This window comes from Notolabrus celidotus, chromosome 11, assembly GCF_009762535.1.
Source record: "Notolabrus celidotus isolate fNotCel1 chromosome 11, fNotCel1.pri, whole genome shotgun sequence".
Taxonomy (NCBI): Eukaryota; Metazoa; Chordata; class Actinopteri; order Labriformes; family Labridae; genus Notolabrus; species Notolabrus celidotus.
This window is the reverse complement of record NC_048282.1, coordinates 2,444,525-2,468,380: the sequence shown is the minus strand read 5'-3', so window position 1 is coordinate 2,468,380 and position 23,856 is coordinate 2,444,525. Positions and strand designations below refer to the sequence as shown.

The 23,856-nt window shown below is 41.5% G+C and overlaps 1 protein-coding gene across 1 annotated transcript in view; it reads right to left on the bottom strand.

Annotated features, from left to right (window-relative positions):
• LOC117821375 (helicase ARIP4-like) overlaps window positions 1–23,242 on the bottom strand; it is a 123,150-nt gene extending 99,908 nt beyond the window's left edge. The window contains exon 1 of the mRNA XM_034695586.1: window positions 23,005–23,242. The gene's annotated coding sequence lies outside the window, so the exon portion shown is untranslated. The remainder of the gene's footprint in view (window positions 1–23,004) is intronic.
• Window positions 23,243–23,856: the final 614 nt, after the last annotated feature.

The following is a 23,856-nucleotide window of genomic DNA, read 5'->3' as shown; positions in this document are numbered from 1 at the left end:
TTTTCAAACAGGCATTCCCCTCACATTAATTTTTCCACCTCTTCCCTTGTCGTCTGCTTGTCTTGTATGTCTTTATTTGTATTTATTTATTTATTTGTAAAGCGTCTTTGAGTTATTTAAAAGCGCTATATAAAACTTAGGTATTATTATTATTATTATTATTATTATCTGTGCAGGAGTGCGTCAAGCAGAGCTTGCAGCTGACGGGCGTGAGCACTTAAGCTGCAGGAGGATTAAGTTGAGACCAAGCGGCAACCTCCGGTCTCAAACGATGAAGCCAATGCGGAAGTGTTATAAACTGCAATACATGGAAAATCCGCTTGAGGCTGGCTGCAGAAACACCGGAAACCACATAGACATGAATGGGAAAAAGACGATCTTTGCAGCATTAATAAACATCTTTACAGCCTGGTTCAAAAACCGGCTTGGCCCTACGAAGCTAATCTCTCTATCAGCACACACTGTACGGGGGGTGAATTTTTTTCTAACATGACGGTTCAGAAGATATTAAGATTATGAGTTTTTGCCCAAATAAGGACATGACTGACGTGACTCCCGGTCGGGAACACATGGCTATTGGCTAGGAGGGACTCTGCCTGGTTGAGTTCCGCATTTCCAATATGGCTGCCGCTGTCGATTTGCTTCAAAACAGCTCTCAGGAACAGATGGGTGACGTCACAAATACTACGTCCATATTTTATACAGTCTATGCTCCTGTTATTATAAATAGACAGAGAACTGACTTTTTCCCGTCTGCAGGCGTTCATGTGTGTTCATTGAAAAACTCCTGAAAGAGCAATTAGAAACCACGAGCACGTGTCAGCTAATATATCTACTCACACATATAATCCTCTTTCTGTTCATTTCATGTTAAAGACATTTATATATACAAACAGTTGGATGTTTTTTGATATATTTGTTAAAGTTTATATATTGAGAAATAAATATGTTAACTTTAAAACATTTGACCGTCCAGTACTGATACTGATTCCCAGGTACCGGGCATCAGTACCGTATTGGTTCAAATGTGAAAGGTACCCATCCCTAAGAATAACAAAGCCGAAAAATAAAACTCAACATTTGTTGATAATGTGTTTTTCTTTTTGTTACACTTGATTTTATAAAGTTGGTATCGAAAAAAGTATCTTAAGGAACGGGTATCGAAATGAAGGTATCGGCATCGGTATCGAACTTTTTTTCAACAATACCCAGCCCTCCTCATAACGCTCAATTACACTGACGTCTTTAGCTGCACATTGTGTTCTGTGACAGCGGGCGTGAATGATCGGATGAGACGATCGGCTCAAATGCTGATCACCGATCAATTAATAAACATCCAGATTGGCTCCGACGTGATAGTTGAGATCGGGATCGGAACACCCCTACCAGTTTTTATTTTGGCAGCTATTTTAGATTTAGTCTTAGTCTTTAGACGAAAATGCCTGTTAGTTTTAGTCTAGTTTTAGTCGACGGAAACTCAAAACATTTTTGTCTTTGGTTTTTGCCGAATCATCTTCACTCTTTAAATAATTCATGTAGTCCATCAGATATCAGTATCAGGGTTGTACCAAGTGTTCGTCCACATTTCACTCTTAACACTTTTACTTGTGTAATATCTTAAGTTAAATAATTCAGCCTGGCCCTGCTAAAAAGTCAAAAGAAAACATTCTTGATGTGACCACTGTGACTGTATTTTGATTCTCTTGATTCACAGAAAAATGCCATGAAAGGACTGTATTGCACTTTTACAACGGTCCTTGAATGCACCTGCAGTGACAGGCGCACAGCACAGGACAAACAGTCAGTTCATGGCACTCTGAAATGCATCTGCATCTTTCATCAAGGAGTTGATCCAAACTTACTAAATGTGTCTGATGTTTCACCAAACTGCATTAAATCAAGCTGTAGACGCAGAGCTTTTTACAGTGAGAGCGGCAACAACGTCAAACATCAAATATTAAACAGACGTCTCCCTGTTGTGTCTTTGTCACTAACACACACTGGGGGGGTAAAAATCATCAATGAAGATGAGACAGATGCATGGAGGTGAGGAGAGCTGGTTCATAAAGCACACCTGCTGCAGGTAGAGACCAAGCTAACACTGAGCCCCTCAGATAATAACTCAGCCTGTCACAGGAAGTCATCACTTTTATTTGTAAAGATTAGACGCACAGCGGGGGAAACATGGATTCTTAATGTCCGACGATCCGCCAGTAATGTTTTCGTCTCGTCAACGAAACCAAATCATATTTCATCTGAGTAACGCTGACCCCTACCAATCAATGATTCACTGATGGACAAACTTTGTATTTAACATTTTATACTAGTCAGTCGTGCTCAATAGATGATCTTTAAATAATAATAATAATCATAATAAATTAAATGAAGACTGTTTGTTCCCTCTTTATATCACAGCCCCACTTTTTCCTTTAGATAACCAACACACAAGATGTTCCCAACAACCAGTTTAATAGATAGAGCCCACTTCACATGTACTCACAGACACCATGTTCCTACCTACTGAAAGCCTCTGAGTGGGGGAGAGAGAGGAAAGGAGGATTGGAGGGTGTGTGGGGAGGGAGAGGGGGACAAAAAGAAATAAAAAAAAGAAGTGATAAAGGAGGAGGGCAGTTAGAAGACAGCTGCTTGCATAAGCTGCCTTACATAAGATCTGGCTAATAATGCCACTGTTGAGCTTACGAGAAGAAAAGTTATACAAGATGTATGCCAAGATGCACACACACACACACACACACACACACACACTGTACAAGGCACCACACACACACAGTCCCATTTCACCCCTTCCAAGGAGGCTGAGTTTTCTAATTCAACTTCACACACGTGCACACTTTGTACCTGCACTCAAGGAGATACAGTTTCATATCGTTAACTTTAGCTTTAACTGAAACTAATAACACACACACACACACACACACACACACACACACACACACACACACACACACACACACACACACACACACACACACACACACACACACACACACACACACACACACACACACACACACACACACACACACACACACACACACACGGTAAGGATGTCTGCAGTATAGAACAGTTTGTACCACGGCCTGATTCTAAACCCTGCAGGAGCTCAAAGCAGATTTAAACACGGGAGCAGACAAAGAGAAGAAGAAGAGAAAGAAGCCTGGGGGGACCTTCAAGTTAGACCAAACCTTATAAATAAGAGTTCAAGTTCAAGCAAATCTGAGTTGTTTTTATCATAACACAGCATTGGTTGTAGACGTGAGAGAATGAAAGAAACCAAGACCTGCTTCTGATCCTTTAAAAGCCTTTACAATGTCTCTCTAAATAAAGGCTCAGATGTAACTTAGAGATCACACAAAAACAGATAATGTAAAGGGTGTAAAAAGAAGCCACATAGTGTCTGAATTAATGAATTATTTGTATGGATCATTTCTATTTTTTCATTTAAGTTACAAACACTACAAACAGATTAGTGTTTGTAGTTAAACTCTCTTTGAACAAACTGATGATGATGTTCTTCATGGACGTCAATCGAGCTTCACCGTCCAATTCCAAAACACAGGTCACTCGCAGCATTATTAAAACCACCAACGCTGTGATTTATGGCTCTGAGAATGGATCTTGTATAACACCATCCTTTTATATTAGACTTGCTTACAGACTCAGAAGATTTGCATTTCTGCCCCCTTCTTGTGTAACAGACTTACACAATACCGGAGCCTGTCAATGAGGGTGGGGGTTAAACCATTGACTCAGCTTTCTTTCAATCAAAGTAAACACAGCATGCACACACTGTAAGAAAACAACAATAAACAAAACACTGCTGTGGTTTCAGTCTCTGTGGTCTTCATTATTGAATGCAAATGCTGAAAGTGTTAAGGATCCTGTGTGGGTATTTAGTTGGTGGAGTTGAACAGAGTTTGACTGATTCTGATCGATGAAGAGTAGAATCATGTTTGCCGTGTGTTTGAACTCCTGACTTCACATGATACACGTTAGAGAGATCTAATTGCTCCCATAACTTTAATTATTTTCACCATCAATTAAAGTTTTATGTCCCAATCCATCACTGCCTGCAAAAAATGCTATAATAGAGGATTGCATAACATTCATCAGAAGACATTAAGTGAATTTAAACTGCATAAGAAATTGATGAGAACAAAATCTGGAAGTTTATCCAAAAAATAAAAAGTGTCTGGAGCTGCAGAAAGCTTTTACTTTAGTGTTTAAGAAGAATGGTGATCAGGAAAGTGATGTTAAGGCGTTTTTTTCAACCGCTTTACACCGGAACTACGTGCGTTTCGACCGGTAGTCCCAGGATCTAAATTTAGTTCAAGGGTAGTTAATCTCCCCCCTTAAAAGCCCCTGCTAGGGGGGTAGTACTTTTCAAAGGTCCCGGGGCTTTTGGGAGGCAGGGCCTGCAATGCTGAACATGTCTGATTGTTCTATCTGTTTTGTATGTGTGTGTACTTTTCAAAAGAAGAAGCTGTGATTCTCTTGATTTAGCAGCTTGTAACAGTAGTCTTCTCTCAGCCCACTGTGAATGCGTCTCCCCCGGTGTTGCGGTTTTAAAAGTGACCCTGTAAACTGGAGACCTTCAGCTGAACGTGTCAGTGTTTGTGGAGTTTACACAGCTGTTGAAACACAGAGGGAGTTCCTGGGAATGCAAACTAGTTTAGTTTTTATTAAGATTTCAAAATATCCTCATCAGATATTTAATGATCGTCTAAAGACGTTTATGAGGGATGCATCCGGCTGAAAGTCTCCAGTTAACAGGGTCGCTGTTTAAACCAAAACACCGGTCGATCTCTGTCACGACTTTTTGAGTTCAAAAGGATTTTAAAGGCGTGTTGAAACGTCTTTGCTACTCGCGCTTATCTCCTCTCACGTGTTGATTCAGTGAATCCATCTGTGATGAAATATAGCACCATCTAAAACAGACCAGCTGAGTCTCTTCATGCTAACAGGCTAACTGTTGTGTTGCTCATAATGATACCTGCCTGTCCGTCTGCTTCTATGGTGTCATCTGTAATGAATGGCATTCCTCTTTGTTTTCCTGCCCTCTACTGGTCTGGTGGTGTAGTGCATTTACTTTTTTTTCTCCATACGTCACTGGCCTGATTTACACAATCTACCCGGGACTTCAGCCCACGGTCCAAACACAGACAACAATGGGGGCACAGGAACCTTTTAGTTCAAGGGAAAGTAGTTCTGGGGGCTAAAAGACCCCGGAACTCTTGGTGGAAACCAATCCCTGCCATCAGGAGCCGAATGATGAAACCAATCAAATCCTGTCCTGCCGTTCTGTTCGCCTCCTGCTCGTACATTTCCCCGGCGTTCACTCCCCGTCTCCTGCCTCTGCTTCCCCTGACTCTATTTACTGCCCCGCTCGCTCGACCTTGGGCCTGTCCCCTCTGACCCGATGAGGTGCTTTGCTTTGTAGTCTGGATCAGAGTCTAAAAAGCTCTCTTCACGGGGGCTCTGACAAGCAAAATAATTAATGACATTTAGTAAGTTCTACAGAAACTGTAGATATACTGTAGTGTCCGTCCGGACGCTACAGTACATCTAAATCTAAAGTACATCTAAACTCTAGTACGAGTTTTGCCCAAATAAGGACATGACATACTTGATCGACAGGCAGGAACACTATAGCTGTTGGCGAGGAGGCTAAAGGCCCGCCTCTTTATGTCACACTCCCTAAACAGAAGTTATTCTGATTTCAACATTTCCAATATGGCTGCCGCCGAAGATTGGTCTCAAAACAGCCCTTCAGAAACAGATGGGTGACGTAACAGATACTACGTCCATTATTAATACAGTCTATGATATCAGCATGTTCGCATTTTCATAGCTAGTTATTTTTAAGTATGCAGCTTACGGACTTGCAAATTTTGCTGTTGGGTTAAAGTTTGTTTTACTAATGAGACCTTCAGAGAAAAGGTTTTCCAAAGACTTCCCATCATTTCAGTGATCTTTCATGACTACCAGTGAATTACTAAATGTTTTCTACGATTGTGGAGGAAAATGTATTCAACTCTGTTTGTCTAAAGTAGACTTCTGACACTCTCTTGGACTATTTTCTAATATGCTAAATTTGCTTTTAGAACTGTTTTGGAAGGCAAATCCTCAAGAACTCCCAAAAATCAAGTTGCTTTTTGGATTGAATTGAAAACATGTAAGTATTCATCATCAATAAATATTAATCATGTTTTGGAGCAGCTCAGTGATTCATCTACTGCTTGTTTCAACACTTACTGGCAGCACAATTTTAAAACCATTAAAACTGCCACCCAGTTTCTTTGGTTTCATAACTCTCGTGTTCAGAGGAAACAAAATACATATTCATTTATCTGTTCAAAGATCAGCTTCTGCTTTGTTTCCATGGTGTTGAACAACACACTTTAAAATAACCATGTCTCAAAGTTCTTCCAAATCTGGCCTCAGCCGAGAGCATCTGACCTATAACACACTGCTCCGACCTGCAGCCTGCTCGCTCTAATTTGGACACCAGCAGTTGTTCTAAACTGGTCTCTGAACCTGTAAATACCTCCCACACGGACAAGTTTATTCAGGATTAGCCCGCATTTAATACTTTGGCCTCGAGTTTGTACACACACACACACACACACACACACAAACGTCAATACACAGAAGGGACCTGGATCAGTAAACAAAGCTGACCTGCATCAACTACCTCCAGAGAGATATTTATAACAGGTAAACCCTCGGGTCAGTCCCACCTGGGTGTCATATCTAATCCCCACCCCACCCCTCCACCCCGCCCCCGGGAGTCTTTCAGCCACACAAAGGGAAAAGAACCACATGAACCAATGATCATATCTGTTGTTATGTACTTCTTCAAGCAACACTCTCCAAAACTGTTCTAGTCACTGACACTTAAAGTCACAGTTCTCACATCTGCACTGCATCAAATAAGGAAAACAAGCTCCTCAGCAGTGCAGGAGCTCCCACATTTCATCAACACTGTGTGAGGGGGGAAGGTCGAGACGCACAGGGGGAGGGGTCAGAAGTCATTGTACCATGACGACCCCCGATTGGATGCTGTTGGCTCATCTCCAGCCAATCAGTGTTGCTTTAGCAGGTTCACTGGGTTTATGAAGGTTCACTCGGGGACATTGGTGGGGAAGGGTCTCCTCTGCTCAACACAGCTTAGGGACGAAACAGGGCTAACTTGTTCTGCGGCTGCAAGTACAAACTGGCTGTAAGGGGGACCACATGACTGATACTGAAGGGTCAAATCAGATGTACAATATTAGGCCCTTTTTGAGAACCACGTCATTCATTTGGTTCAAGAGACATTGACATTGACATCTTAAAGTGTATCCAAAAGAATACGAACTCTTCCTTTTATGTCTTTAATCTCCTGTCTCACATACAACTAGGGTTGCAAAATTCCAGGAAATTTCAAAGTTGGAAACTTTCAATGGGAATTAACAAGAATTTATGAGAATTAACAGGAATGTATGTGAATAAACAGGAATACACCAGGAACTTACTAAATTGAAGGTTGGCTCTCAATAGGGAACTTAGATATAGTTGGTAAAAATATATTTTATCACAATCCTGACTAAAACAACCAGATTTCATGCAAGTACAGTTGAATATCTCTGCTATTCCTCAACCACATGCACATAGTACACTGCTTACTGCAGGGCTATTGAGACCACATCCCCTACATGCACTGTGCATTCCTCCATCACATGAAGCACAGATGATATAGAATCCTGCAGAGGCTTGAGAAGCTTGAGGGAAGATGCTTTTTTATTTGCATGTTGAATGGGACTTTGTTGGAGGGAGAGCAGCTCTTTTCATTTAACATTTTCAATGGGACTTTGTTGGGATTGCATTTTTGTTAATTTTTGAATGGTTTGGGTCGGAGGGATGATAATAGTTAAATCAACATTCATGTTTTTTTTCTTCAATGAAATAATTGATTTTTCCTTGAAATATTTAACACTTGATAAAGTTCTACTTACAAATAAATCTGTTTTTGTATTATTTTGGATGGATGTCTGCTTATAACAAAACAAACAATTATGTTTGGATATGACACCTTTCCATTAAATTACCCTCAAATCCCATAAATTCCCATGGAAAGTTTCAAATTTGAAATATTTCCAAAATTCCCCAGCTTAACTTCCCATGGAAATTTACCAGAAACTTTCTTAAAATTTCCACCCCTTTGCAACCCTACATACAATAAGTCTAGAGAAAAGAGAATAAGATCTAGTCTGAAAAGTCTGAAAAGACCCAAAACAAACAGATTTAAGATCGAAGTCTTAACTCATCTTCATCTTGTTGATCCAACAATTTTAAAGAGCTGGTTTCATTCTGTAAATTCTGTTTTGTGTATCCACACTAACACCTCCTGAACCCTGCGCATCAACTTCTTTGTATTTTTTTCTGACATCATGGAATTAAAAAACCCAACTTTGGTGAGGTATTTTTTGTAATGTCTACAGTACAGAGGCACAGTGTGACTTTATGATTCAGCTGTTAGAGGTTCATCTCTCTGAGGCTACTGAGTCATCCTCAATAAACACACACCCATGCTAAACAGATGCTACTGACCAACGCATGAGTTCAAACATGGAGGAGTGTAAACACACACACACACACACACACGCACACACACACGCACACAGCAACACACACACGAGAAACGATGCATATGAGGTGCAGCCATGGACAAAAGTCAACAGATGACTAATGTCACCAATAGCAGGTGCATCTACTCGGACTAAATAACACACCAACCAGCAACCTCCGGTCTCAAAATACAAAGCCCATGCAGAAGTGTTATAAACTGCATTTCATCGAGCGTCCACTAGAGGCTGGCTGCAGAAACTCCAGAAACCACATACACACCCATTCAAAGAAGACGATCTTTACAGCAGAAATAAACATAATTACAGCCCGGTACAAAAAAACTGTTCAGGTCTGAGTAGCTCATTTCTCTATCCACACACACTGTACGGGGGGGATTTTTTTATAACTTAGTATTTTCTCAGATAATAAACTTATGAGTTTTGCCCAAATAAGGACATGGCTGACTTGATTGACAGGCAGGAACACTGTAGCTATTAACGAAAAGGCTAAAGCCCCGCCTCTCTACCTCACACTAGCTCAAACGAAGTTAGTTTGAGTTCAGCATTTCCAATATGGCACCCGATGATGATCGGCTTCAAAACAGAGCTTCAGAAACAGACGGGTGACGTCACTGATATTATGTCCATTTTTTGTAGTCTATTGAACATTGATCAATTAATGCCAAAACAGAAAACATCAACGTTCAAAATATCAAACTTCTTTGGAACGATAAGAATCCACTTCCTGCCAAGCATTCAGTGACTCCAGCTTTCATATGTGAGAATTCAGTGAGAGGTTTTTTGTTTCTTTGGTTTTTAGACCATCAATACATTCAAAAGGAACCAATTTGGACATATCTACAAAACCCAGTGAAATGTGTCTGATTCATTGGTTATGGAATGATAACTCGTAGCAGTAAATGGGACTTAAAGGCTGTGATTTGTCTCTAATCTCAATAACAGAGTGGGTTGAATTTGTCAAGCACAGCTGACTGAGGTCCTGGCTGAGACTCGAGGGTAATGTAGTCCTTAAAACCAACCGCCACACCAAACTGAACAAAACAGACATGAAACAAACGTAGTCTAGGAAAGTGCTTTGCTTTTATGCCGAGGATGGACTGATAAAAACATGAAGACTTCCATGTTTCCTCTCGTGTCCCTTTCACTAAGGTGAATTTACAAAATCAAACAGGTAAGAGAAAAGATCAGAGAAAGACGCAGATCCCCTCTACGTTGAGCGATCTAGCGTAATCAATCCAACAAATCCAAACAAGTTTGTACTCTCTAGTAAAAAGCCTCATCTCTGTAGGAAAAGTTATGAGCAAGAAACGCAGAAAAAGCTGATGTTAAATCATGAGAAGTTTAGACATCTCCTGCAGGAGGAGGCCCTGAAGGGAGTTCTTTTTCCACAACAGCGGCATGTTAGAGAGTCTTTCCATTAAAGGGAAAACAGACCCGAGGGAAAGAAGCAACAATACACAGTCATTACCTGACTATCCGCCTACGCTGAACCTTAAGGCAGAACACTCATCTGTGTCTATGTACCCTCAGATCTTACAAATGCTTTTATTTATTTCACTGTCAGTCACTGAGCACTGAAAAATAAAACAACACCTGTAAAACACAAACTATTTCTGCTTCTTCCAAACGTAGGATTGTACAACTTTCCCTCTTATTTACAATCATTCACTGCAGAAAACAAACCAAAGGTGCATCAAATAAATTATTTCAATTAACTCCAAATTCAATTATTTAACTTTAAAGCTGGGGTTGGTGGTCAGATTTAGATCCACTTTTTGTTATACTGGTTAAAATGATCTTTATGTCCTGATGGTAATCAATACATAATGTGTTCTTAAAAAATAGGTAAAAAAGCTGCTATCTACAGCCGGAGTAAACCTGGGAAAACACCAACCAATCCCTGCCATCAGGAGCCAAATGATGAAACCAATCAAATCCCGTCCTGCCGTTCTGCCCGCCTCCTGCAGAGCGTACATTTCATGTTTGTTTGTGTTTTTAACTTTCACTATGAGAATGTTTTGGTGTTTTCTTACTGCTGAGTGAGACATGAGTTGACGTAGTGCAAAACACAAACCATGTGCTGAGGACCGGTTTTGAATAAGTCACCATCATATGGTCGTGAATCAGCGGCGCTCGTGCATGTGAGCGGGGGCGCCGTTTTTGGGGGAGCTCCAAGGGGAGGGGTTAGACAGAGTTCTGAGGAAATGCTACATTCAAATTCATGCTAGTTTTCTGTGACTACCAACCCTAGCTTTAAGAATAAAAATCTCACTCTGCATCCTGCAAAAAGTTGTCTTGAACAAAGAGAGTCACATTAAAAATATCTGTATTCGATTCATTTGCTTCCTCCACAAATGCACACTTTGACAAGAGCCGCATCATTAGGCAGTTGGTGAAGGCGCTCATGGGAAATGCAGTCTTCTTTCTGACAAATTTCCTCTCCAGTCTGAGTTACACAAATCAAAACAGTATCACTATTGGAAGTTTCCCCACTGTGGGATTAATGGTGCCTTCAAATGTGATCGGTTTACCGTGTTCATGAGAAATTACCATATGAAATCATGGTAAATCAAATTTTTCTGAAGGCAGTGAGTTCATGAGTTGTGACCAATCTGCAACCTCCAGTCTCACAATATGAAGCTCACGCCAAAGTGTTATAAACTGCAGTTCATGGAGTGTCCACTAGAGGCTTGCTGCAGAAACACCAGAAACCACATACACACCCATTCAAAGAAGACGATCTTTACAGCAGAAATAAACATGTTTACAGCCTGGTTCAAAAAACTGTTTAGGTCTGAAGAGCTCATTTCTCTATCAGCACACACTGTACAGGGTAATTCATTCATCAGTTTACAAGTTTTGGCGGGGACACTGTAGCTGTTAGCGAGGAGGCTAAAGGACCACCCCTTTACCTCACACTAGCTTGACAGACGCTAGGTTGTGTTCAGCATTTCTAATTTGACACCCGCCAACGATCCGGCACGTCATGGAGACTACGTCCACTTATTATAGTCTATGGTTGTGACGTGTCTAATGACGTTGACAGAAATGGTGGAGCCCATAAACTCCAGTTTCACGCTAATACATTACAGAACTATGAAACTGATGGGGTCTGTGGTTAGAACAGCTAAATGAGCTACATGAACATGATTTGATTAACATTAGCTACATACAGGTCCAAGAAGAGCCACGGTAGGTTGATCATTAACTTTGTTGTCTTCTGATTTGTCCCTCCGCACGGCAACACAAAAAAAAAAAAAATATTATACAACCATTGACTACCAATGGTTTCACCACTTGAACGCCAAACCACTCATTCACACCACTTCATGACTTTACGAGTTCCATTTGAAGGCAGCATTAAGCAACATCTTTCATGTTATCTTTGAACTAGAGATTTACTGTGTTTTTCCAACCCCTCAGCTGAAGCTCGGTCAGACACCTGCCTTGTGAAACACAGAGAAACTGTTTTCATGTTCTGCATCAAAGAGGAGTGGATTTCCTCATATATGTTCCAGTTTCTGTTCCTGCATTTATCTGTGTCGTATATTTATAGGTCTCTCTTTTACTCGACAAACCAAATGTCACAGTGGAGTACACTTTGTCAGGAATATGAATTGAATCTGTGACCTTTCACTTGTAAGACCATTGCTCTGACAACTGAGCCTCCTCCTGCTGCTGTCATCGCTTTCATCCCGACGTCCAAGTCTCCCTTCATCCTTTAATTCCAGCTGTGGCTGCAGACAGCTATATGAGCATCAAATTACAGAAGATATTGTACAAGGATCTTTCCACAAATGTCTTACCTCTTGTAATGGCAAAGGGCAACTATAGGCTGTAACCGTGCCTGTAAAATCTCCACTCCTATAAAAGATGTAGAAGCTTTAGTTTAGCCGAGCAGACACACACAGGAGGTCCATCTGCTCCCGACATGTTGTTCTAAAGAATTACTAAAACATGAGGAGGTCAGTGTCTGAGTCGCCCTACATTCCTCCACACATCCTCCTTCTCTTACTGCCTCAGTGCTTTAAACACTCTGGCCATAAGGAGTAAGATCTCTACTTCCATCTCCACACCCTGCTGCGAGGCTTCACTCATCCCAGAGTCTGAGTAGAGGAGAGGTCAGTCTGACTGCTCCGCCCAACATCTATCGCTCTCCCCCTCAATGTTTTCACAAGGACTGGTCAGACGGACACTGGTGCTTCCAGCTCTCCCCCACTGTTGTGAGATTAACGGTCAGTGAGAGCAACAGCAGTCAAATTGCCTTTTTGTCCCTATCTCCCATTCTAGCATTTAATGATCCGGGGTTTTCATCTGGCTTTTCATTCTGGGACAAAAAGCGGCGCACACATCTGTTCGTGTTTTCCAAGCATCTTAATGTCGAGTACTTGTCACTGCTCAGATTGTAATTCTTGTGTTTAGAATCAATTAAAAGATGCATTTTTAAAGGGTAGTTCAGTTTTTGAAGTGGGGTTGTATGAGGTCTTGTCAGTAGTCGGTGTATTACACACTAGATATGCTGGAAAGGTCCTGAAGTATTGCTGTAATGACGTCCCACTTGTGACCGCAGTAGCTCTCTGGGCCAGGCTAGGCCCTAGGCCTAGGCTACCACAAAGTGTGTCCCCTCTCTTTAAATATCTGCCTTTTAAGTCTTGTTCCCTTTTTGTCCTGCAGTCCATAAAGGCTTCGTATTGCGTCCGCAGTAAACAGCAGGACATTGTTGTTGTAAAAAAACAGTGGTATTTGTTGTCTTCTTTGAAGCCCACAGACCCAAGCAGTTGATCAAAGCACTACAGGTGGAGGAAGAGTAACAAACAAAGGGGCTTCTGAGGGTTAAGTAAGGCGTGGTGACTTTTCTCTGCAGTACAGACACCTACACAGACTTTAATATTGGGCTACACTTTCTTAGAATTAGCTAAATTCTGTGGGATGACGGTCCCTGGGTGTCTGCAGGAGTATGAGATGTAGCTTCTGTGCCGTTTCTAGCTGGTTTCTAAACAAATGGGCTGAGCTGACTGAGTCTGACAGACCACACGACTAATGACAACAAATTCATACACAACAACCTAAAGCCTGGTTTCTACTTCTGTGCCGAATTGACACCATAGCCCAGTGGTTCCCAAAGTGGGTGTCGCGAGACACGAAGGGGGTTGCGAGAAGTCTGCCAGGTATTTTAGTTTTTTTGAGTAATTGCATATTTTACTTATTGGTGTAAATATATCGACAAAACATCAGTAGCAGTAGCTTAATTCATAGCAGCACAGGAAACACAGCCACTCAGCCACATGTGCATGCAGATAGGCTAAATTCCTGTAGACCAGACAAATGAAGTATGAAGCTACATTTAATTACATCCAGGGACAGTGGGGGTCGTGAGTCTTTGGCACCTATATTTTGGGGGTCAAAGCCTGAAGAGTTTGGGAAACCCTGTCGTAGCCGACGCCATAGGTACAGTTTTCTTCTTTTCCTATTTAATGCTGTTAGCATTCTTCTTCTTCTGTTACTTAATGCAGTTAGCAAACAGCTTTAAGATGCTCTATTGCCACCGTCTGGCAGGTCGGTAAAAACGATGAAAAATGTTACTTTTAAAATGAGAAAATATTCAAAGTAACTCTTCGATTTTTACAAAGTGAACGAATATTCAAATATTTGAAAATCATTGCCCATACTACCTGTAAGGTGCAGCATAGACTGAAAAGCAGGATTTAAAGTGTGTATCTGATGTTTACTATTAAAGGTGACATATCATGCAAAATTGACTTTTTAATGGTTCTCTACCTGAAATATGTTTCCCTGGCATGTCTACAAACCCCCCGAGAATGAAAAATATCCATTCTGCCCCTGTTCTGATTTCTCCACCTTTCTGTAAATGTGTGTGAAACCAGCCGTTTCAGTTTTCAGTGTTTTTCATACGTCACAACAATATCCGGTCTGTAACGGAGTCAGAGCACGGAGCTTGTTCAGCCCATAGACTGTATAAAATACAACTCAACCCCTCCTCTGTTTTTCATTACCTGCACATGTGTGCTAACAAGGAGCTTAGGAGGGAGGCATGCTAGTTGTAGGCTGTCTTAATAAACACAAAGGTCGGTTTTACTCCCCACGTCTGCAGATTTGAAGATCTAGTGGATGATTTTTATTTATCATGGAAAAGTGCTAGCCCTAGTTAGCATAGCTAAATAGCTACATGTCGTAGCTGTAGCTGTAGCTGTGTACCAAGACACACGTCTACATACTGACAAATAAAACAACAAGAAACACAGAATCTGTGACCAATCCTTCATAAAAGGTCCTGCTGCCTTTCTGGCAGAGGTCGGTTTTACTCCCCACGTCTGCAGATTTGAAGATCTAGTGGATGATTTTTATTTATCATGGATAAGTGCTAGCGCTAGTTAGCATAGCCACATAGCTATATGTTCGTAGCTGTGGACCAAGACACACGTCGACATACTGATAAATAAAACAACAAGAAACACTAAATCTGTGACCAATGGTTCAGAAAGGTCCTGCTACAGGCGCCTCTCCGTCAGGATCAGATTCTGGATCAAATTCAGAGGGTTGAAGTAACGCGGGTCTGTGAGCAGCCGTGTATATTCAGCCAACATGTAAACATTAGATCAACGTGCTGGAGAGCCGAGGCCACATCCACTTCCTGAGGGGGCGTGGTCAGAGGGAAAACAGAGTGTTCTGAGGAGGACTGAAGAAGAGGGTTCTTCAGGCATGCCAGAATCTGATTTCAAAGTGTTTTTTTGAGCATAAACTTTAAAGACATGTTTTGGGGACCTCTTAGACCAATATATATTGATGAAAAAAGCGTGATATGTCACCATTAAAGGTTTTCAGAACTGCTTCTGTCAGCTGAAGCACTGATACGACATCAGGATGTCATTAGTTTTATAAATTCTAAAATGTGTGCACTTTTTTTAATGTTCACTCCAACAAGTCGTATGTATTGTTGTTTTTACAGTACATCCAAGCAGACCACCACAGGAGACGTCTCAGTGGTTGAAAACAAACAGGATGTGGGTCTAAGCTGGACCAAAATCAGACTTACATTAAGTGGTTTTTCAAACATTAAGCTGCAGGCGTCTGTTTCTAAAACATTCGTAACTGAATATGCATTTCAGTAACTACACAATAATGGATAAAGCCTGGGTTACCAATGTGGGATTGTTTATAGAAGCAAACACACAAATACAAGAGCAGACACATAATGAGGAATGACATCCTCCTTTTGTACTTTAGAGTTTGCATAATGAAAATATTATTCAATGTGGCAGACTATTGTAAATTTTGAAACTAGACCCATATGTTCTCTGAACAAGTCCAACACAACACAAGTTTAAAGCTTACAGTCCAGACAGTCTGCTGCACTGAGCTGCTACGATACTCCACCAGCAGTCAGGGGAGGCTGAAAAAGCAAAACTGACACCTTCTAACTGCAGGACTCAGAGTTTTAAAGCTGGGGTTGGTCGTCAGATTTAGATCCACTTTTAGATCCACTTTTTGTTATACTGGTTAAAATGATCTCTAACTATTTCTGCTTCTTCAAAACGTAGGATTATACAACTTTCCCTCTTATTTACAATCATTCACTGCAGAAAACAAACCATAGGTGCATCAAATCAATGATTTCAATTTACTCCAAATTCAATTATCTAACTTTAAAGCTGGGGTTGGTGGTCAGATTTAGATCCACTTTTTGTTATACTGGTTTAAATGCTCGCGCTGGGACGGTTTGCAGCTGAGTGTGAAGCAGCGGGGATGGGGATCAGCACCTCCAAGTCTGAGGCCATGGTGCTCAGTCCGAAAAGGGTGGCCTGCCCTCTCCGGGTCGGAGGGGAGTCTTTGCCCCAGGCGGAGGAGTTCAAGTATCTCGGGGTCTTGTTCACGAGTGAGGGGAAAAGGGAGCGGGAGATTGACAGACGGATCGGGGCGGCGTCTGCAGTGATGCGGGCGCTGTACCGGTCTGTCGTGGTGAAGAGAGAGCTGAGCCAGAAGGCAAAGCTCTCAATTTACCGGTCAATCTACGTTCTGACCCTCACCTATGGTCACGAGCTGTGGGTAGTGACCGAAAGAACGAGATCGCGAATACAAGCGGCCGAAATGAGCTTTCTCTACAGGGTGTCTGGGCTCAGCCTTAGAGATAGGGTCAGGAGACCAGACATCCCGGAGAGGCTCAAAGTAGAGCCGCTGCTCCTCCGGATCGAGAGGAGCCAGATGAGGTGGTTCGGGCATCTGGTTAGGATGCCTCCCGGGCGTCTCCCTGGGGAGGTGTTTCGGGCATGTCCGACTGGGAGGATGCCACGGGGAAGGCCCAGGACACGCTGGCGAGACTATGTCTCTCAGCTGGCCTGGGAGCGCCTCGGTATCCTCCCAGAAGAGCTGGTGGAAGTGGCCGGGGAGAGGAGTGTCTGGGCTTCCCTGCTGAGACTGCTGCCCCGGCGACCCGGACCCGGATAAGCGGAAGAAGATGGATGGATGGGTGGATGGTTTAAATGATCTTTATGTCCCGATGGTAAGCAAAACATAATGTGTTCTTAAAAAGAGGTAAAAAAAGCTGCTATCTACAGCCGGAGTAAACCTGGGAAAACACCAACCAATCCCTGCCATCAGGAGCCAAACGATGAAACCAATCAAATCCTGTCCTGCCGTTCTGCCCGCCTCCTGCAGAGCGTACATTTCATGTTTGTTTGTGTTTTTAACTTTCACTATGAGAATGTTTTGGTGTTTTCTTACCGCTGAGTGAGACATGAGTTGACGTAGTGCAAAACACAAACCATGTGCTGAGGACCGGTTTTGAATCAGTCACCATCATATGGTCGTGAATCAGCGGCGCTCGTGCATGTGAGCGGGGGCGCCGTTTTTGGGGGAGCTCCAAGGGGAGGGGTTAGACAGAGTCCTGAGGAAATGCTACATTCAAATTCATGCTAGTTTTCCGTGACTACCAACCCTAGCTTTCAGGACACGAAAGAAGGCATAACAATTTGAAAACAATATTTCACGATGTCAACAGCAAAGTCTACATTTCATGCATCACCATTCGTCCTGAGGTTTTTGAAGCTGTTAGAAAGATTACACAAAAAGTAAAAAAAGCTAAAGTTGCGTCTGGTTTGCTGGATACCTGAACAAATCTCTCTGAATCAACCCTGACAGCATGAAGCCTGAAAATCAGACCATTAGAGCAATCATTGTACCACAGGTTATTCAACTTGGTAAAGTATGTGACTTGGTAACAAAACGCCCAATCAGAGTTGCAAAACCCCTCCCAACTGAATGAAGCCACTGTTCATATTATTCAAAGAAAGCTGTGAGTTCCATGTGTCAGCTGGAAGCATACTCTCTTTCTGAATGATTAGAACAGATGATGAGTTTCTAAATCTGCAGCATCAAATGTTCCTGTTACATATTCCTAAAAATCAAACAAGGACTCCTGTCTACTACTTTAGACTCATATTCACAATCTCACAGACAGAGCTCCTTAAAGAGGCAACACCCACAGCAACCTCAAGTGACCAGTATGAAGTGCAACAGGAAGGCGTGTTGGGTATTGATTCAAAGGCTTGTCTCTCATTTTTCCACTTTCTTCTTCGCTCTCAGTATCTCCATCTCTCTCTCTCTCCTACATCTAATGAGCTCACATCTTCTCTGAGGGTCATAGAACAGACAATCTGAGAAAACGATTGAAGTACAAAAGGTGTTCGTCACGGGGGGAAACTGAGACATATTCTAACTAACTTTTAGATCACACTTACAAGTTCTACCAGGAACTGTTAAAGTTACCAAAAACACATCTTTCCAGATATTACACAGGGATAGAAACGTCTGTGGCTCTGGAGTAAAATGTGAAGTCTGATATTCATAAATAACGAGTCAGGAGTTGAAGACTACAACTTTTTTTGGGTGTGGCAGCTTGAGCTTAGCAGACTTCTGCATCATAGGTTAGAGAAGCTAACATAGCTGAATCAAGCGTGCCGGATACGGCCCTGGTGGTGAGGCTTTCAGCAGTGTGACTGCCCCCTGGTGGCTGGCTGCAGTATAGGTCAAAAAATCCGTCTCCCCCATTCATTTGAATGGGGGAGCAGTCAAACTTTAAAAAATAAATACACGTCGTATGAATGTTTCTCACATCTGTATGCTGTGGTGATATGTAGTTATTATTTGACTGTTTTGTGTCCAAGGCCTCTTTTTTCTGAAAAGTTTCTTTTTCGTTAGTTATTAGAGTTTAAAAACGGGGTTTTACTTCCGGGTTTCCTTTGATTCACAGCCGCCATAGAGGGAAACTTCAAAGGGCACACAGCGTCTTGTGACGTTACGCTGTAGGGCGGAGCTTATTACAAAGGCTTCACAGGCTCTGGCTGCACAATGGCGGTGCCCAGGAGAGGGATTTTTTGCTTCAGAACTGTACAACGGGAAGAGGCGGAGCAACGCTGTCCATTTTTATTTACAGTGTATGAGCTGAATCATTACCAGAACCTCTGCTGGCGGAGATGCATTGTGGGTAATTAGCCAGTTCTAACTCTTTGGCTGTTTTTGAAACTGCCTTGTACATACTACCTAGAAATGTAGTATGCTATGCAGTAGGGATGGCCAATGATTTTTGAATGTTCGAATATTGGTTCACTTTGTAAAAATTGAAGAGTTAATGAGAATATTTTCTCATTTTAAAAGCAAAAGAAGAAGAAAACATTAGCGACAGTCACTGTGATTTTCTCCGTTTCTGAATCTCACACTACTACACATGTATTTTAGAGACTGAGCATGGCTGTAACATGTAAACACACACGCCACACTGCGTCACAGGGGGGGGATTATTCGAATAATCGTCGAATAGATGCCAATGATTATCTAATAGTATTTTGGCTTGAAATGCCCATCCCTAGTATGCAGTACATACTGTGTTTGAACAGTCCCTCCAGGATTTCACTGGATTTTTTTGTGATTGTTGCGTCCCAAAAAGCCTGATTTTGCGACAGCTTTTTGAAAAAATTGCGGTAAAGTTGCGATTTTTGGGGGGCTTTTTTCCCCCAATAACATCTCAGGGTTAAGCAAATACGCTAAATTACAGTTGTTTTTAGAAAACATTCTTGATATGTCCACTGTGACTGTGTTTTAATTCTCTTGATTCACAGAAAAATGCCATGAAAGGGCTGTATTGCACATTTACGAAGGTCCCTGAATGCACCTCGCAGTGACAGGCTAAGACAGTCAGTTCACGGCACTCTGAAATGAATCTGCATCTTTGATGACTATGAGTTGATCCAAGCTTACTAAATGTGTCTGATGTTTCACCAAACTGGATTAATTCAAGCTGTAGATGCAGAGCTTTTTACAGTAATGGTGGCAACAACGTCAAACATCAAATATTAAAGGTGACATATCATGCAAAATTGACTTTTTAATGGTTCTTTACCTGAAATATGTTTCCCTGGCATGTCTACAAACCCCCCGAAAATGAAAAAAATCCATTCTGCCCCTGTTCTGATTTCTACACCTTTCTGTAAATGTGTGCTGAAACAAGACGTTTCAGTTTTCAGTGTTTTTCATACGTCACAACAATATCCGGTCTGTCACGGAGTCAGAGCTCGGAGCTTGTTCAGCCCATAGACTGTATAAAGTAATACTGAATCCCTCCTCCGTTTTTCATTACCTGCACACACGTGTGCTAACAAGGAGCTTAGGAGGGAGGCATGCTAGTTGTAGGCTGTCTTAATAAACACAAAGGTCGGTTTTACTCCCCACGTCTGCAGATTTGAAGATCTAGTGGATGATTTTTATTTATCATGGAAAAGTGCTAGCGCTAATTAGCATAGCCACATAGCTACATGTTAATAGCTGTAGCTGTAGCTGTAGCTGTGTACCAAGACACACGTTGACATACTGACAAATAAAACAACAAGAAACACAGAATCTGTGACCAATCCTTCAGAAAGGTCCTGCTGCCTTTCTGGCAGAGGTCGGTTTTACTCCCCACGTCTGCAGATTTGAAGATCTAGTGGATGATTTTTATTTATCATGGATAAGTGCTAGCGCTAGTTAGCATAGCCACATAGCTACATGTTTGTAGCTGTGTACCAAGACACACGTCGACATACTGACAAATAAAACAACAAGAAACACTAAATCTATGACCAATCCTTCAGAAAGGTCCTGCTACAAGCGCCTCTCCGTCAGGATCAGATTCAGAGGGTTGAAGTAACGCGATCTCTGAGCAGCCGTGTATATTCAGCCAACATGTAAACATTAGATCAACGTGCTGGAGAGCCGAGGCACATCCACTTCCTGAGGGGGCGTGGTCAGAGGGAAAACAGAGTGTTCTGAGGAGGACTGAAGAAAAAGGACTTTTCAGGCAGACCAAAATCTGATTTCAAAGTGTTTTTTTGAGCATAAACTTTAAAGACATGTTTTGGGGACCTCTTAGACCAATATATATTGATGAAAAAAGCGTGATATGTCACCTTTAAACAGACGTCCCCCTGTTGTGTCTTTGTCACTTACGCACACCGTGGGTAAAAATCATCAATGAAGATGAGACAGATGCATGGATAAAGCACACCTGCTGCAGGTAGAGACCAAGCTAACACTGAACCCCTCAATTAATAACTCTAGTATAAATAACAATGTTGTCATGGTCACTTGTCCTGCCTGCTGTCCCCTCTCTTCACCCGTTCTCTGTGCGTGTTTTGTTGTTGAAAAGTGCCGATCAAGTGAGGACTTACGTTTATGTTCCAAAGAAGTGAAATTGATGATGAAACCAATGATGTACAGCGGCTGAGGTTAAGGTAATTGGTCAAATTTGCGGGAAAGTTGCGCTGATTGTATAAAATTGCAAGGCCGCGAAAAAAATCGCACTGATTGGTTGAATTTGCGTTGATAGTTGCGATCGCGAAATCGCAACTTCCTGGAGGGACAGTTTGAAGGTAGTCTGTAGTCTGTCTGTTCTGTTGGATCTGGTCTGCAGGATGCTGGGTCAGGCGTGACTGGATTTCTGGTTTCAGGAAGCGGAAGTAAACAACGACCAAGCTGATAGATAAACTGCTTCTTTAACATCAATTATGATTTAAAAAGTTAAGAAGTGGTTTATGTGGAGTTTAATCATTTTCACAGCACCTAAAAACTGAGCGCCCTTGCTATACACGGAAAAAAGAAGAAGTTAGCGCTGTGCATTGTGGGAAACAGTATGTGATGGAGACTGGTCTGCTGGAGACCTTGACATTTTCCTGAATCAGTACGACATCCTGGTAGTTTTGGCATACTGCAGATTTTGCTTTTGTTCACACTACATACTGAATTTAGACTAAATCAGTACAGCTAGGATAGTCTGCGGTTTAGAAAACAGCCTTTATTCTAACTCTTCATCGTCAGTGCAACGACAAATCAGCAAAGTCACATTTTGAACCACATTAAATGTTGACTCCGAGTCTGAACCTGGAGCTCTTGTGTGTTGCTTTAATTTGGTCCCTTTGTTAATTTATGACTCTCACCTATTCCCCCTCAGGTCTCCAGTAGCCGAACACTATCACCTCCTGTGACTGTTGACATGATGGACTCATGTGTAAAGTTAAAACACTGACAGCTTTTCCTCTGAAGGGAACTGGTTCTGATAGGAGGCTTCTCCAGTGAAGTAGGCTAGCACATAGCAGCCTGTACGCTCCATGCACTTTTATTACAGCTCATCCTACTTTAAGAAATCAGTGTGTGGAGGAGAGGAGTCAGCTGGACAACTCAGAGTTGCTACATTGAACCATCTTGATGCTCAGTCTGTTATTTAACCTCTGAACTCCTCTACTGCAGCTCCTCTGCTTCATCTAACTACCACATTGAACTTAGAACAACTTTAAGGGTTCAAGAGCACTTTGCACATCGCTGATCAGATCAGGTTTTATGCAATTATTAAAATATAAGGCAACAGACATGACATTATCTATTAATTTACATAACTACATAAGTCTTTACATAAGCCACTCTGGTCTGCCCTCACAGCCTAACTGGTAGTTAGATAACAGACATATTAGGAGCTCATTGGATCCACCGGGGCACTCTAACCCCTCAGATGGGACTCCACAGAATGCTGGTTCGGGGGTCCCGCTGCAGGTCTCAGCGGTGCCGCGGTCACAGCTTGTTACGAGAGCTTGTTGTGAAAGAGGAAAAACCGCGTGCTCGTTTCATAACACGGAAGAGGCTGCAACAGCACTGCAGACTGAGGGAAGCAGAGGTGCAAAGTGAAGCATGCTCCTCTATTGTCTGGAGCCTAATTGACGCTCCGCATACCGGACTGAAGAGAGAGAAAAACAAAGAAAAGAAAGAAAGAAAGGATGAAAAAGCAGGAATAAAAGCCGCTGTGTTCTCTCACCTTCCGTCCCCGGGTCTGCGCTCAGTTCCTCCAGGTACAAAGCTTTATTTCGGGAGTGGTAATGAGATGCTGGGCAGGGTCTGCCGCCTCACTCATTCATCAGTTTCTCTCTGAAAGAGGAGGGCCGGTGCCGAGGCTCCCTGCACGCGCTCCGCACTGAAAAGGCATTACGAAAGTTCCGGAAGTGCACGAGCATCAGAAGTGTTGGGGGTTACTGAGGGAACACAGCTTCCTATGTGACAGCACGACTGAAGCTCCACGTTTCATCCAATCCTTCACTATATCATACCTTTTGGGATTTTAAGAGTTATATACTAAATTTTATTTTTGGGGGGAGTTAAAATACTTCATGGTTTTTGTAGTTTTATTAAGAAAAAAAGGGGATAAAAAATAACTAATTTTTTTAGCCGTATAGGCTTAAAAATCAAACAAAAAACTAAAACGTTTTATTTAAGTGTTATTATATTATATTATATTATATTATTTTACATTATATTATATTATATTATATTATTTTATATTATATTATATTATATTATTTTATGTTAAATTATAATATTCTATGTTATATTACATTTGTTTATATTATATTAAATTGTATCGTATTATATTGTATTACATTATATTATATCACATTACATTATATTCAATTATATTATGTTTTATTCAATTATATTCAATTATATTAGATTAGATTAGATTATTTTGTATTATATTATATAATTTTATATTACATTATATTATATCATATCAAATCATATTATATTGTTTTATATTATATTGTATTCTATTATGTTATATTATATTATATCATATTATATTATGACATCATATTGAATTACATTATATTAC